The 14,703-nt window shown below is 31.5% G+C and overlaps 1 pseudogene; it reads right to left on the reverse strand.

Moving 5' to 3' along the window:
• Positions 1-1,024: 1,024 nt before the first annotated feature.
• LOC113101203 (BOLA class I histocompatibility antigen, alpha chain BL3-6-like) lies at positions 1,025-7,091 on the reverse strand (annotated as a pseudogene).
• Positions 7,092-14,703: the final 7,612 nt, after the last annotated feature.

Raw genomic sequence — 14,703 nt, forward strand, 5'->3', positions numbered from 1 at the left:
AAGTTAAATTGAAACCGAAATTAAGATATTGCTGCAACATTCAAATAAAACAAAGTTAATCTATAAGGTTGCTCTATATTTCGTCTCATTATCTGTTGTTGTAGTCCTGAGATCTCATCAAGAGCTTTTATCATCTAAATAATCTGTTATTAATCAGACTGATGGATCAATAAGAGTGGAAAGCTTTCATATAAAGACCTCAATCCATCTGACTGAGCTCGATCTGAATGAAATTTCAATCAGAGTAAAAGTAGTTGAAAATAAAAGAAGAAAACTTAATCTGATCAATAGAATAAAACATAAGCATCTTCTCATATTCAGATAAACCTCATGCACATGTGCAGTGTCATGAAGTATATGTGTGTTAGAGACCTTTTAGAGACTGATTTACAGATGTTTTACTTCTTATGAATGTGCAAGTTTATTTATGTCTTAAAAATCGGTCAGTGAAGGAGACTGAATATTTAATAGATATTTCTTCTGCACTCTCAGAAAAAGAATTGTACAAAGCTGTCACTGGGGCGGTATCTTTTCAAAAGGTACACTTTTGAAACTTTTAGGTACTAATATGGACTCTTTGCAAAGAGAAAAAGAAAAAGCCTTTTCAAAAGATACTGCTTCAGTGACAGCTTTTGTACCTTTCTTCTGAGAGTGTGATTTATTTTCAGCTTCCTTGGTAAGTCATCAGGACAAAAATGACAATTAAACTGACGGACACTCCATGCACTCCACATGTGCTGAAGTTTTGTACAAAATACATGAACATTTAAACAAAAATGTGAATTTCGATTGGATTCTGTCAGATTGACGAAATGAGTGCAGTCATGGCCTCATGTTTGTGTGGAAAATCAGTTTGTGTAGTGTTACTGTAAGATACAAATCCCTCAGCTATGCATGTGAATATACAACAACATGTTACAATATGTTATGAATATATCTTAAATATCAAAATGTGATTAGAACAATCTCTTGACATTCTGCATGTTTTACATCATGTTTCAGTTTTTTAAGCGAGTGAACACAGACGGAGAATTAAAACAGAGAGAGGAAAGGAGGAACAGTCACACATAACCAGACTGTTTGTTGTATACAGCTGTTATTTCCTGATATAAAGACTGTTATGATGAATGCTCATTCAGTGATGATCAAAACTACTGATATTCCTACCTTTTCTCTCCAGAGTGTCCTTCCCATATCTCACATACTTCTGCAGCCACTCGATGCATATGTTCTCCAGATATGCTTTCCTTTGTTCTAAGAAAGCTCTATCAGCCTCCCATTTGTGTTTGGTAATGACAGCTTGAGGCTTAGCAGCGGTCCAGGTGAGGGTGTCCTTATCCAGACTGATGAAGTCCTCTCCATCATAACCAAACTGCATGTATCCTCGTTTGGTGCCATCATCAGTATCCAGCTCACAGCCGTACATCCACTGGACTGTGTGAACACCTGAGAGGAAAGAAACAACAGATTATTATATCATTCACCATTCTTCATTTCTCCTAATATAACCTTAAGAATTCATGATTAAACAGAATATATTCTAATCTTCTTTTTCTACACAAAACAAACATCCACATCAAGATGAGAGCAATCATTATTAACTTGTTTTGTACTAAAATATTCCAGCATTCAGGAGAAGTGATTAGATGAATATGAACACATATAAACATGAAAGCTGTGTCTGTGTGAATATATCCTGAGTTCACAGCTTTAAAATATCTGACAGCTTAAAGTTATTCAGTAAACTCAACATGAGCTGTTCTTTCATAAACTCTTGACAAACAGTGTTCAGTGTTACTGATTAAACACATGACCACGAGACACATGTGTGAGAGAACATCATTACAGACGTTACACTGATCTAAGATTTCTCTGAATGTGTGCTGTTCACACTGAGAAATCAACATCTGATGTCTGATATCTTTACAGCAGCACATTCCAGGACAATGATGGTGTTATTCGTTTCATTATGATTATTTGTGTTGATCTGTAAATAACTGCAGTCAGCAGTGAAGAGCAGAGCTGCTTTACTAACAGAAGATCACAATCCTCCTGAACAACCACAGAACCAGCTCATTTATTATAAAAGAAGAACGAGATTAAAAAGATTAAGTATTCTTTTCTTCTTCAATAAAATCACTAATATATTTTAGTTGATAATATTTTTTATGTTGTGTTTTGAGAGAATTTCATGGTATTAATGAATATTTATGCAATAAAAACGATCCATTTCCCCATCCAAAATAATAATAAAACATTATCTCTGCAAAAGAAGACCTAGATTAAAAAGATATTAAAAGACAAACTTTATGTTTCTTGAGAATCAGTTTAGAAAGTTTGAAGTAGTTTTAAATTTAAATCGCTTGTAAAAAGCTTGAAGTTTGAACACAACAAATGTAACTTTCCTTTATTTTCAGTAAAACCAATGTAATACATTTTTGTTTGATAATGTTTTTTCTTTAGAATTTTGTATTTTGAGAGAATTTAATGGGACTAATGAATATTTATGCTGTAATAATTATACATTTTTACCATTGAAAATAATAATAAATTCTAATATTTTCATCTCATCTGAAGCATCTCTGTTCACACATTTCACTTCCTCTCCTTTGTTTCTTACAAAAGAAGAACGAGATTAAAAAGATATTAAGACTAACTTTATGTTTCTTGAGAATCAGTTTAAAAAGCCTGAAGTCTGAAGTAGTTTTAAATTTGATTCGCTTTTTAAAAGCTTGACGTTTAAACACCTTTTTTTTCAGTAAAATCAGTGTAATACATTTTTTATTTTATTTTGTATTTTAAGAGAATTTCTTGGTACTGATTAATATTTAAGCAAGAATAATGATAACTTTTTTCCCAATGAAAATAACACATTTTTTTCCCTAATATTGTCATCTCATCTGAAGCATCTCTGATCACACATTTTTATGTTAAGTAAATAAGTGCAATATATTTTTGTTTGATAATATTTTTTCTTTTGAATTTTGTATTTTTAGAGAATATCAAGGTAATAATTAATATTTACGCAATAATAACGATACATTTTTCCACATCCAAAATAATTATAATAATAAAAATTCTAATATTTTAATCTCATTTGAAGCAACTGTTCACACATTTAACTTCTTATGTGTTTCTGAAGCAGTTCATTTCTCACAAAAGAACGAGATTAAACAGATATTAAAAGACAAACTTTATGTTTCTTGAGAATCAGTTTAAAAAGTGTGAAGTTTGAAATAGTTTTAAATTTGAATCGCTTTTAAAAGCTTGAAGTTTGAACACCTGAAAAATCAATTATTTTTTTATTTTCAGTAATATCAATGTAATAAATTTTTGTTTGATAATATTTTGTCTTTTTTATTTTGTATTTTGAGAGAATTTCATGGTACTAAATATTTTACACAAGAATTTATCACTTTTTTACACCGAAAATTCTTTTTTTTCTTCTAATATTTTAATTTCATCTGAAGCATCTCTACTCACACATTTCTATTTCAGTAAAATCAATGTAATATGCTTTTGTTCATAATATTTTGTATTTAAAATGTGTAATTTTTAGAGAATTTGACTGTAATAATTAATATTTACACAATAATTATGATACATTTTTCCCCATGGAAAATATTTATTATAATAAAGTTTCTCTGTTTCTGAAGCAGAAGCAGTTCATTTCTCACAAAAGAAGAACGAGATAAAAATATATTATCAAGACAAACTTTGTGTTTCTTGAGAATCAGTTTAAAAAGTGTGAAGTTTAAAGTCGTTTTAATTTGAATTGCTATTAAAAGCCTGAAGTTTGAACACCTGAAATGTAACTTTGCCTTATTTCAGTAAAATAAATGTAATATATTTCTGTTCAATAATATTCGTATTTTTTATTTTCTGTTTTGAGATAATTTTATGGTACTAATGAATATTTATGCAATAATAATTATCAATGTATTTCCCATTGAAAATAATGTATTTTTTTCGTGTGAAGTTTAAAGCAGTTTTAAATTTGAATCGCTTTTAAAAGCTTGAAGTTTGAACACCTGAAATTTAACTTTGGTTTATTTTCAGTAAAAATCAATTTAATATATCATTGTTCAAAAATATTTTTTTCTTTTTTAATCTTGTATTTTGATCTTGTATATAACTCCCTTACTTTACAATAAAAAAGACAAAAGTAAAAATTTCTGTCCTTGTTTCTGTGTTTAATAATTTAATAAATAATTTATTTAATAAACACATCTTTAATACTGATAAAATAAAATAAAAAATAAAAGTTATTGTAATGGTCGCTGTACTCCTAACATTATATCATTAGTGTGTAATGTATATGAAAGTAAATGTAAAATAATCAAAATCTCTGGAAGTTTGTGCAGGTCACTGTGTGAAGAGATATTTCACTGTAAATTAAAACGAATGTCTTTATCTGTGTGTGAGGAGGTTTGTTACTAGTTTACCTGTCGTCTGGTTGAAGCGGCCCTTTAGGACCTGGATGTTGTTTTTGAAGCTCTGAAGGTGGCTAATACTGATCTGAGTCTCTCTGTCCCAATAATCTGCTTCCTACATTCTGTCTGATCCACTCTGTCTCGGCACAGTTCTCTTTGTGTTGCTGTCAAAATACATAAACGGCCCTTCATCTACCAGACCGACCGCTGTGAACTCTGGGAAGTCATTGACTCCAGACACACCAGTGTAGACGTATCTCAGAGAGTGTTTTCCTGAAGAGAGACACAAACACAGAGACGTTCAGTCATCTTCACATAAAACCTGTTCACACTTCACACTTTAAGAGCTACATCAACCACTGCAGATCACAATTAGGGTATATTAAAATAATTTATACCATAAGAGGTAAAAACAGTAAGCTATATTACAATATTCAATTAACTAACAAAAAAAATAAAAATAAAAAATGACACTGATGTAGAAAAGGACTGTGGCTTTAGTTGTTTATTGTCCGTGTTTATTATGTTCATTTTCCAGATCTTCATAATTTGCCACAAATGTTACACACAACAGTGATCTGTATTTAACAGGAATGTGTTATTGTTATTATCATATTATTTATTAGTGCAACAGATTCAGTCATGTGAAAGAAATAAAATGTAATACGTCAGATAATCACAGATTAGTGTGAAATAAGACGTAATAAAATTGTGTTTATCCTGCTGTTCATTCAGCTTTAATCACAAACACACACACTTTCTGTCACACACACACTCAGGATCACAGATCAGTGATTGATTATTGATCTGTAGATTATTATCTGTCTGTCGTCTGATGATTGTCTTCTTCATCTCTTCCAGTCCTAGCTTTACGAGTCTGAACAAGGACTGAACACTTGTTTAACACACACTTCTCATCTTTATTATCATCTCGTGGTAAATCTTCTCGTTGTATTTAATAAAAGCATCTGCCAAATATCAATGTAGATATGACAAGAAGCCATTTAATTTTATTCATTCTCAGGATATTGAATTTGTAATATCAACAATTACATTTGTACTAGTTAAAATGTTTATAATTGATATCAGGAACTGGATTTCTACTAATAACAATGGCTATTTTTGATATCAGGATTATATTTCTACTGTAACAATGTTAATCCTTGAGATCAACAATGAGGTCATCACTCGCAGAAACTGAATTCTTGATATCAAGCAATTACATTTCTACTAGTAAAATATTATTCTCGACATCAAGATTTTATATCCAGGGAATGGCAATCTGCAAGCTATTTTGACTTTTATTAATATTAATTCTAAGGATATGAATTATTGAAATCAAGAAATCATTGTCACTAGTTGAAATGTTAATTCTTAATATCTGTAATTATATTTTAACATGTTACATTTGTTATTTCTGATATCTTAAAATGTATTTCTGATATCAACAATTAGGAGAGTAATTTCTGATATCTAAAATGACTTTTGTTACTAGTAAAAATCACATTCATGAAATCAGAAATTAACAGACACTAGTGACAATGTAATTAATGATATCAAGAACAGACATCTAGTACTAGTAATCATGTGTTAACTGATATCAAAAATAAAGGTTTTACTAGTAAGAATTGTATTTCTGATATTTGAAATAGTAAAAAATCAATTATTTGATATCAACAATTAAAATTTGATTGGCAGCCCTAGGTGACATTTAATAAATGACAATCGAAAAACAGATATCAAGAATTATATTTTTACTAGTTGACATTAAATTCCTGATATCAATAAATATAATTTTAACTAGTGAAAACTGAATTGTTGATATCAAGAATTCATATCTTATGAAGAAATAAAAGTCAAAACGGCTTGCCGTAATGTCAATGTCAATGTTTCGTGTTATTACCATATGGTACCATTATCATCTAGTGGCCAAAACAAAACACTGCAGTCAAAATCCCAAAACACTGAGCCAAAGAGTTTTTGTTTCCTTTTCTTCCCCGTTCTATGGGTCTTATGAAAAAAAAATATATAGTATATTTGATTTGTATTCTGCAGTGATGGGCCCTAGTAAAACACATAGTAAGAAAATAAGAAAGCTATGAGGTTTATTAGCAGGTTTATCGAGCAGCGCGTCATCAGTCTCCGGGACAGAACAACACTTCTCAGGTCAGAAACGAAACTGATCTGATACAGAGAACTAACGCTCTAGAATAACTTTCAAACTCAGACCAATAAAAATATTTGTTAGTTACAATAACAATAATAGGCTATTTAAGCTATCTATTTATTTATTTATTACACGCACATGTTTTTCTGGAGCAAATAATAATGTAATCAAAATATAACATGAAAAGGATACGTTTTAAAGGATGATCTTTAGAATATTAAAACATAACAAATACAGGCCTATGAAACACGTTAAAATACACGTCTCTGAAAAAAGTGTTAGTGACACGAATCTTTGACTCAAATGGGCCTGTGTAGGCCCGATTCAGTGTAAGAGAACAACGGCTTAAAAATCAGTCATAAAACAAAATGGTAAATTAAAAATAATCACTCACCAGCAGAGACCAGATGAGCTCCGAAGAGCAGTAGCAGTATCATTGCATTAGCCTGAGAAACAATTCCTTTCAGAAAAACCTTCTAGAAAAAGTAGTTAAAATACAGTGATCCAGACACTTCGGCTGTCGATGTTGAAACTGGTGAAATGTTTTCTGCGTAAACAACTGAAATTCTAGCCAATAGCTTTTCTTGATAAGTCTGACGTCAGGAGTCACTATGAGTTTTTTCCTTCACTGGGTTGATAGTGAAAGTAAAAGACAAAACAGTAAATAAATGAACATGAAATCATGTGAGACATATGCCTGTCTTAGAAAATTGAATTTTTGTTTTCAACTAGCGCTGAAGGAATTCACTGAAATGCTTGTCTACAAACATTCTGCAAATAAAAAAACTATGTGATTTACTGTATGGTTGTATTAATAATTTAAATAATATAAATCTTACACTGCAGTTGTTGACAAATGTTTGTAATTTCTGCGGATGTCTCTGAGGAAGTTATCTGTAACATAAATCAAATGAATAATCTTGCTGTAGGGAGAACGGTGATGGTTGTATTCATACAAGTTGTGTCATATATCAGTAAGAAGATTATCATCCTTAAACTGATAACATCAACTCAAAATCTCAAACAAATCCTTCTGATCAGAGGATTGTGACATGAACTTTCCTGTTTATTACTTGACACACACAGTCTGAACAAACTGAGATGATGTCTGTGACATAATGTTTGTTTGTTTGACAACTTCTTATCCCATGGTTTATATATTTGTTAAATGATTTTCCTCAATTGTTTTGTTGCTTTAAAATAAAGTTTATTTTTTCTTTTTCTTTTTTCTTTTATATAACATTTTAAACTGATGTCCATATTTAATAACAGCAAAACCAACTGTTAATATTTTTTATTATATTATGATACTATGTTAACATACCAATATGATATTATTATTGTTGTTGTTGTTAAATCACACACACACACATTTTTTAGAAACAGATCATAGATCTGTGCATTAAACTGAAAAATGCATGTTGTGGATAAAGATGAAGCTATCAGTTTTTTTATGCTCACTTATTCATTCTTAAGCTATTTTTTAATCAGTGAATAAATGAAATCCCATATTATTATGACATTACATATAACTAATAAAATGAAGACTGCTCAAACTGATTCACTTTAACTTTTATAGGGAGATTAGCAGAAAAAATAACTTTAAAAATAGAAATGCTACCACATAAGTAATTCATAAAGAAAGTAACATGTGCTCTACACAAAGGGCTAAAGTATGATAGGAAAATAGCTTCATATACTGTGTGTGAAAGTGCAACAGTAAACAGGAGAGAGCAAGCAGTTAATATAGTCATTAATCATCAACGAGCTGCTCTCAATATTTTGTGGTGGAGTGGAAATAATAGCTCTTATGTGCTCTTATAAATGAAGTGGCAAACATTTATTCTTCCCTCGTCTTGAAAGATAAAATGTTCATTATTTACAAAATATTTAGGTTAATTAAGCACTGATGAAGATATGATAGCAATGGATGAAGATTATCTGCAAATATGCAAACAAAAGTAGCTGAATACTTAAATTAAGATAACAAAAACTTCTTATTTACAAAAGATTGTTTTCCAACCTGTAAGTTTTGCTAAGAGAGAGATCAAGGAAACATTCTTCAGTTTGATTTCAACCTTGATTTCAACAAATCCTTAATTCTTCAAAGAGCAAGGTAAGGTATACAATTTTCACAATTTAGAAAAAATAATAAAGACATGCACAAAATACATAATTACTGAGCCCCGCACATTACACGCAAGAAAAAATAAATGTGTGCACGATTTAGTACATAGAGGGAACGAATTGGTAAATCGTGCACATGATTTATCCTACTATTTTTTCCTGCATACCATGTGTGGGGCGCCGTGCATAATGAATCGCACCGGCTGTACAGGTTTGGCTATCTCTTGTTACCCCGCTACAAGTGACTCGTGTCCTTAACTGCACTCTGTTCAGAGAAACCACGTGACCTGCTCAAATCCGCTCCAGTTTCACATTCACTGTTTTTACTAATGTTGACTCGATGCGCCACCTAGTGGTGATCACTGTATTCGAGCTATTTTAGAGGTGCATCTCAATAAATTAGAATGAAATTAATTTATTTCAGTAATTCAACTCAAATTATGAAACTCATGTATTAAATAAATTCAATGCACACAGACTGAAGTATTTTAAGTCTTTGGTTCTTTTAACTGTGATGATTTGCTATGCTGTCGATGTCAAATGCAGAAATGTTAATCCATGCATTTATGACCTCAAGGTTAGATTATTGTAATGCTTTATTGGGTGGTTGGTCTGCACGCTTAGTAAACAAACTACAGCTAGTCCTAAATGCAGCAGCAAGAGTTCTTACTAGAACCAGGAAGTATGACCTGGGCCCGTTGTTCGTACGTCGCTTATTACATCCGAGATCAAATGACACATCCAAGATGATATCATCGTCCTAATCATGATCCGGCTAATTGGGTTCTTCAAACACACCTGTTGTGTATGATTAGTATCGCTGGATTGAGTTATGTGAGATAATTGCGCGTTCATGTGTTGGTTTAAAAGGGGATATGTATCGATACTCGAAACCATGATCAGCAGTGCAGCGATTGGCTGGTGGCAAGACGGCAATGTAATGACGTCATATCATTTAAAACGACACCTGACGAAAAACTTGACAAATTTTTGGACTTTTATAAGGAAACAGCCAAGCAAACAAAACTACATAAATGTTATAATAGATACATGAAACAGATAATAGATACATGTTTTTATTTATTATTATTTTTTTTCATGATTCCCAATTATTTATTTATTTATTTATTTTTATTTATTTTTTTATTTTTTTATTGACATTTATTGAACCTTAACAAAAAAGGCATTCGAAGTTTCAGATTTACAAACAAACCTGAGCATACATACAAGTATTACAACACAATATACATATTCACATCAGCAGGCAAGAAAAGTTGAAGCCTAGGTGAAAATAAAACTAAAAGAAATTTTTTAATAAAATACAAATAAAATTAAATGAACAAATAAATATATAAAGTAGGGTATTAGGACAATATTCAATTTATAAAATCAAAGTCTTCCAATAAGGAGTACAAATACACTGCTTTAGGACTTTTCATCCTTCTCACGGTCTCCGAATATAATTTAAACTTCCTCCTTAAAAACCACTAATTTTGGAGGGATTTTGAAAAATGTACATTTGTGTATATAAAATTTCAGCAAAAGCAACACATTATTAATTACATAGGATACCTTTTTATCCTTTATTAATAGCCCAAATTTAATAAATTCCCACGACAGTATCAACCTTACAGGTATTCTTTGTTGCATCCATCTCAATGCATCATTCCAAAATTTGTTTACCAAACTGCATTGAAAAAACAAGTGTTCAACCGTTTCTATCTCTACCTTACATATTTGACATAAATTTGAATCCCCAACATTAAATCTCGTTCTTAAAAATTCTTTTGTTGGATATATATGATTCAGAATTTTAAAGTGCACCTCTTTACATTTAGGATTAACAGGAAATGAAAGAAAATTGGTCCTAATTTTACACACTTTTTTCTTCTCATAATGACGAAAAATGTAATTTCTTAATACCGGTCCTGGGAAACATTGATGTATTAAACAGTCTCTTAAGAATTTGTTTGAACATTTTCTGTCAACAAAGCTTACATTTTCTATAATAAGTTCTTGTACTTTAGGTATTATCCTTGAATGTTTCAGATGTTCACTTACTAATTTAAGCATCTGTAATGGAATATTCTTGATAATTTTTTCATACATTTTAGAGAGCAACTTATATTGTATTTACCACAAAAAGCAACATGGCTTAGTATATTTCCCACATTATCCACTAAATGTGTTAGTGACCATATGCCCTTCTGCCACCACTCATCAATAAACAAAGATTTTCTGTTCACAGTTATACATCTGTTGTTCCAGATTGACATATTATGAGGGCTAAAATTATGCTTGAAAATCAATTTCCAGTATTATAATACTTGTTGATGGAAAGCAGAAAGTTTTACAGGGAGTTTCGAAAGTTCAAAGTCACATTGCAGCAGAAAACTTATGCCACCACATTTATTAAATACGATAGTAGGAATCTCAAACCAGAAAGAGGACTTATCATTAATGAAAGCCTGCAACCATCTAAGTTTAATGACCCCATTCATAATATCAAAGTCAATCGTTTTAAGACCTCCTTCTTCATAATCTTTAATCATGTCACTTTTACGTATATAATGACTTTTCATTTTCCATATAAAATCAAAGTTTAATTTGTTAACTGCCTTTATCCTTTTTGCAGAAACTGATAAAGAGAAACATGGATAGATGAATCTAGAAAGATTCTCTACTTTTGTCAATAAAATTCTTCCAAAAATTGTTATGTCTCTCTGCAGCCAAGTATTCATTATTAATTTACAATTATCCAAAGTTTTATCAAAATTTAAATGTTCTAAATTATCCATCCTCTTAGATAACCAGATACCTAAATATTTGACTTCATTTTTCACTGGGATATTATATAATGTTACATTAGGATGATCATGAATGGCCAATAACTCACATTTTGACATATTTAGCTTTAAACCTGAAGCTTCTGAAAAAAACTTAATTAACTGAAGTGCTAGGGGTATTTGCTGTTCATTTCTTAAAAAAAGAGTAGTGTCATCAGCAAATTGACTGACAATAAAATTATTACCTTCAAAATCAATGCCTAATATGGTTCCCATTTTGAGTAAAATAGACAACATTTCTGCTACCATAATAAATAATAAAGGAGAACATCCACAACCTTGCCTGATGCCTCTTCTAACCTCAAATCTTGGACATGTACCTTGAGTAAGAGCTACAGAACTGTTTATGTCTTTATAAAGCATTCCAACAATACTAATAAATTTAGGACCAAAACCAAAGTGTTTAAGAGTTTGAAAAATAAAAGAATGCTCCACCATGTCAAAGGCCTTATAGAAATCCAGAAATAAAATTAAACCATCCTCTTCAATTAAATGACCATATTCAACCAAATCAAAAACTAACCTGATATTATTATGAATTGACCTATCCTTTAAGAATCCTGATTGGGTCACACTGATAATTTGTGATATTCCTGTTTTTAATCTGGAAGCCAGTGCTTTAGTAAACAGTTTGTAATCAGTATTAAGTAGTGTTATGGGGCGTAAATTATCTAATATCCTTTTATCTTTTCCTGGCTTTGGTATCAAAATTATAAGCCCTTGTTTCATAGTTGGCAATAATTCAATATTATTTATACACTCTTGTAAGGCTTCAAATAAAAGATATTTTAGGTCATCCCAAAAAAATTATAAAAATCTGTGGTTTACCGGGTTTACTCTGTTTAATCGCCGCATCAAGCTCTTGTAAGGTTAGGTCTGAATCGCATAGTTCTTTAAATACACTAATAGATGGTATATTATTTTTTATCATCTGAAAAAAAGAGTTTGAATTAACAGAGGAAAAAGAAGAGGAATACAAATTGGAGTAAAATTTAAACACCTCTTTTACTATCAAGTTGTGATTTAATTGTTCTACTTGGTTCACAATTAAACTACTGATCGAATTTTTTTCTTGTCGTCTTTTCTCCAAATTAATGAAGTATGAGCTATTTTTTCCCCCTCTTCCAGCCACTTAGCTCTGGATCTCACATATGCCCCTTTTGCCTTTTTAATATAGAATTCATCTAGAATGGAATGAAGCTTAATAAGTTTTTCTTTATCTTCATCTGACATGTTAGGTTGACAACAGCATTTATTAATATCTTGTATTAACTGGAATTCTTTTTTACGTTTCTTTTTCATCAGATTTTTGCTAAAGGTCATTGAATATTCTCTTAATTTATGTTTTAAATACTCCCATTTAATACCACTTGGCATCTTTTTTACTTTAAATTCAGCAATTATTTTTTTAATATGTACAAAAATCAGTATGATTCAACAAATCTGCATTAAATTTCCAATAGCCTCTAGTATTACAAGGTTTATTTCTTTGTTCTAAGATTAAGTTGATCACACAATGATCTGTTAAGGGGGCACCTGAAATATTACACTTAGTCGCATTCCTTGAAAGAGATTCAGATCCGAGCCAATAATCAATTCTTGACTTTGAAGTGGCATTCGGTTTGAACCACGAAAAGTGTCTGGCAGTGGGGTTTAAGTTTCTCCAAATATCAATTAATCCATTGGATAAGCAGAAATTTTGAATAATACTGTTAGCATGAGAAATATCAAATTTAGACGGTTGTCTATCCATGTATTCATCTGGTGACATGTTAAAATCGCCACCGATTAAAATATAATCTGTAGGGTAACTAGTTTTTAGGTCACTTATGACATTTGTTATTGTCTCCAACAGGCCTTTATTCTGGGTTTGAACATTATACCCATACACATTAACTAAAATGAAAAATATTTCGTCTAAGTATAGGACCACTGCAAGCCAATGGCCATTAACATCAGCCCTGTGTGTAATAATCTTGCCTGGGCATTTATTCATGCATATAGCGACCCCTGCAGACCGATTTGAACCATGACTAAATAACATAACATCCCCCACTGCTTTTTCCAAAAGGTAACATCTGCCAACTCTGAATGTGTTTCTTGTAGAAAAAAACAATGTGATTTTTGACTTTTGCAAAATAAGAAAATTGCCTTTCTCTTAACTGAGTCCTTTAAACCCCTACAATTTAAAGAAGAAAATGAGATATCAGATTTTAACACGAACATGAACAATTAAACAGATAAAACAAAAAATTGAATAAAAAAATGTAAAATTTAAATCCAATAAAGATGTGATGTAAACTACGTTTAGGTGTTGTGGATAGAAAAAAAAATCCCATTCCTTTATCACCTCCATTTCATATCACCAAAGAGAAAGCAATGTCAATACTCCTTTTTAAGTGATACGTTTACCCTCTATATACCAAATGGACCTCTAAACCCAGCCGCCTTGCCTTCCTTTCTGGCTTGTGCGATTCTTGGCCATAATTCACTTCTCAACAGTCTATCTTCGGCAAAACGGATGCCAGCTTCTTTGCACACTGCTGACGACTTGGTTCTCTTCCATACTTCGTCCCGCACCAATCTGCGGGTAAAAAGAATGATCACCTCTCTCGAACGACCGGTCTCCTTTCTTCCCACCCGATGCACGACATCCACAGCCTCCTCCATAGTAGAAGCAAACTCAGGCGTTATCTTGCCCAGAAGTTGAATCACATCCTCTCTTATGCGCTCGTTTGAGTTCTCCTTGAGACCTTTTATGCGAAGACACCATCTCCTCTTGTATCTTTCCTCTTCCAGCACACGAATTTTCAGATCATTATTGACTTCGGATAGATTTTCAATTTGTTTCTCCATCATTTTAATTTTGTCTTTGCATTCTCGTAACTCCTGCGCATTTATTTGGACGGACTTAGCAACGCTTGCAATCATCGCACTGTGCTGCTTCATTTGCGTGCTTAATTCTTCGTGCTGTAAATCTACCTTAGTTCCAAGGGCTTTAATTGCATCCAAAATAGCCGAATTGGGCACCTCGTTTTCCTCACACTCTGTTGGTTTTTTAGCCTTTTTTCCTTTTTGGGGTTTACTCGGTGTGGGTGGATCAGAATCAGTTCCTCTCTCCCTTTTGCTC

This window comes from Carassius auratus, unplaced genomic scaffold (genome assembly GCF_003368295.1).
Source record: "Carassius auratus strain Wakin unplaced genomic scaffold, ASM336829v1 scaf_tig00217561, whole genome shotgun sequence".
In the NCBI taxonomy this organism is placed as follows: domain Eukaryota; kingdom Metazoa; phylum Chordata; class Actinopteri; order Cypriniformes; family Cyprinidae; genus Carassius; species Carassius auratus.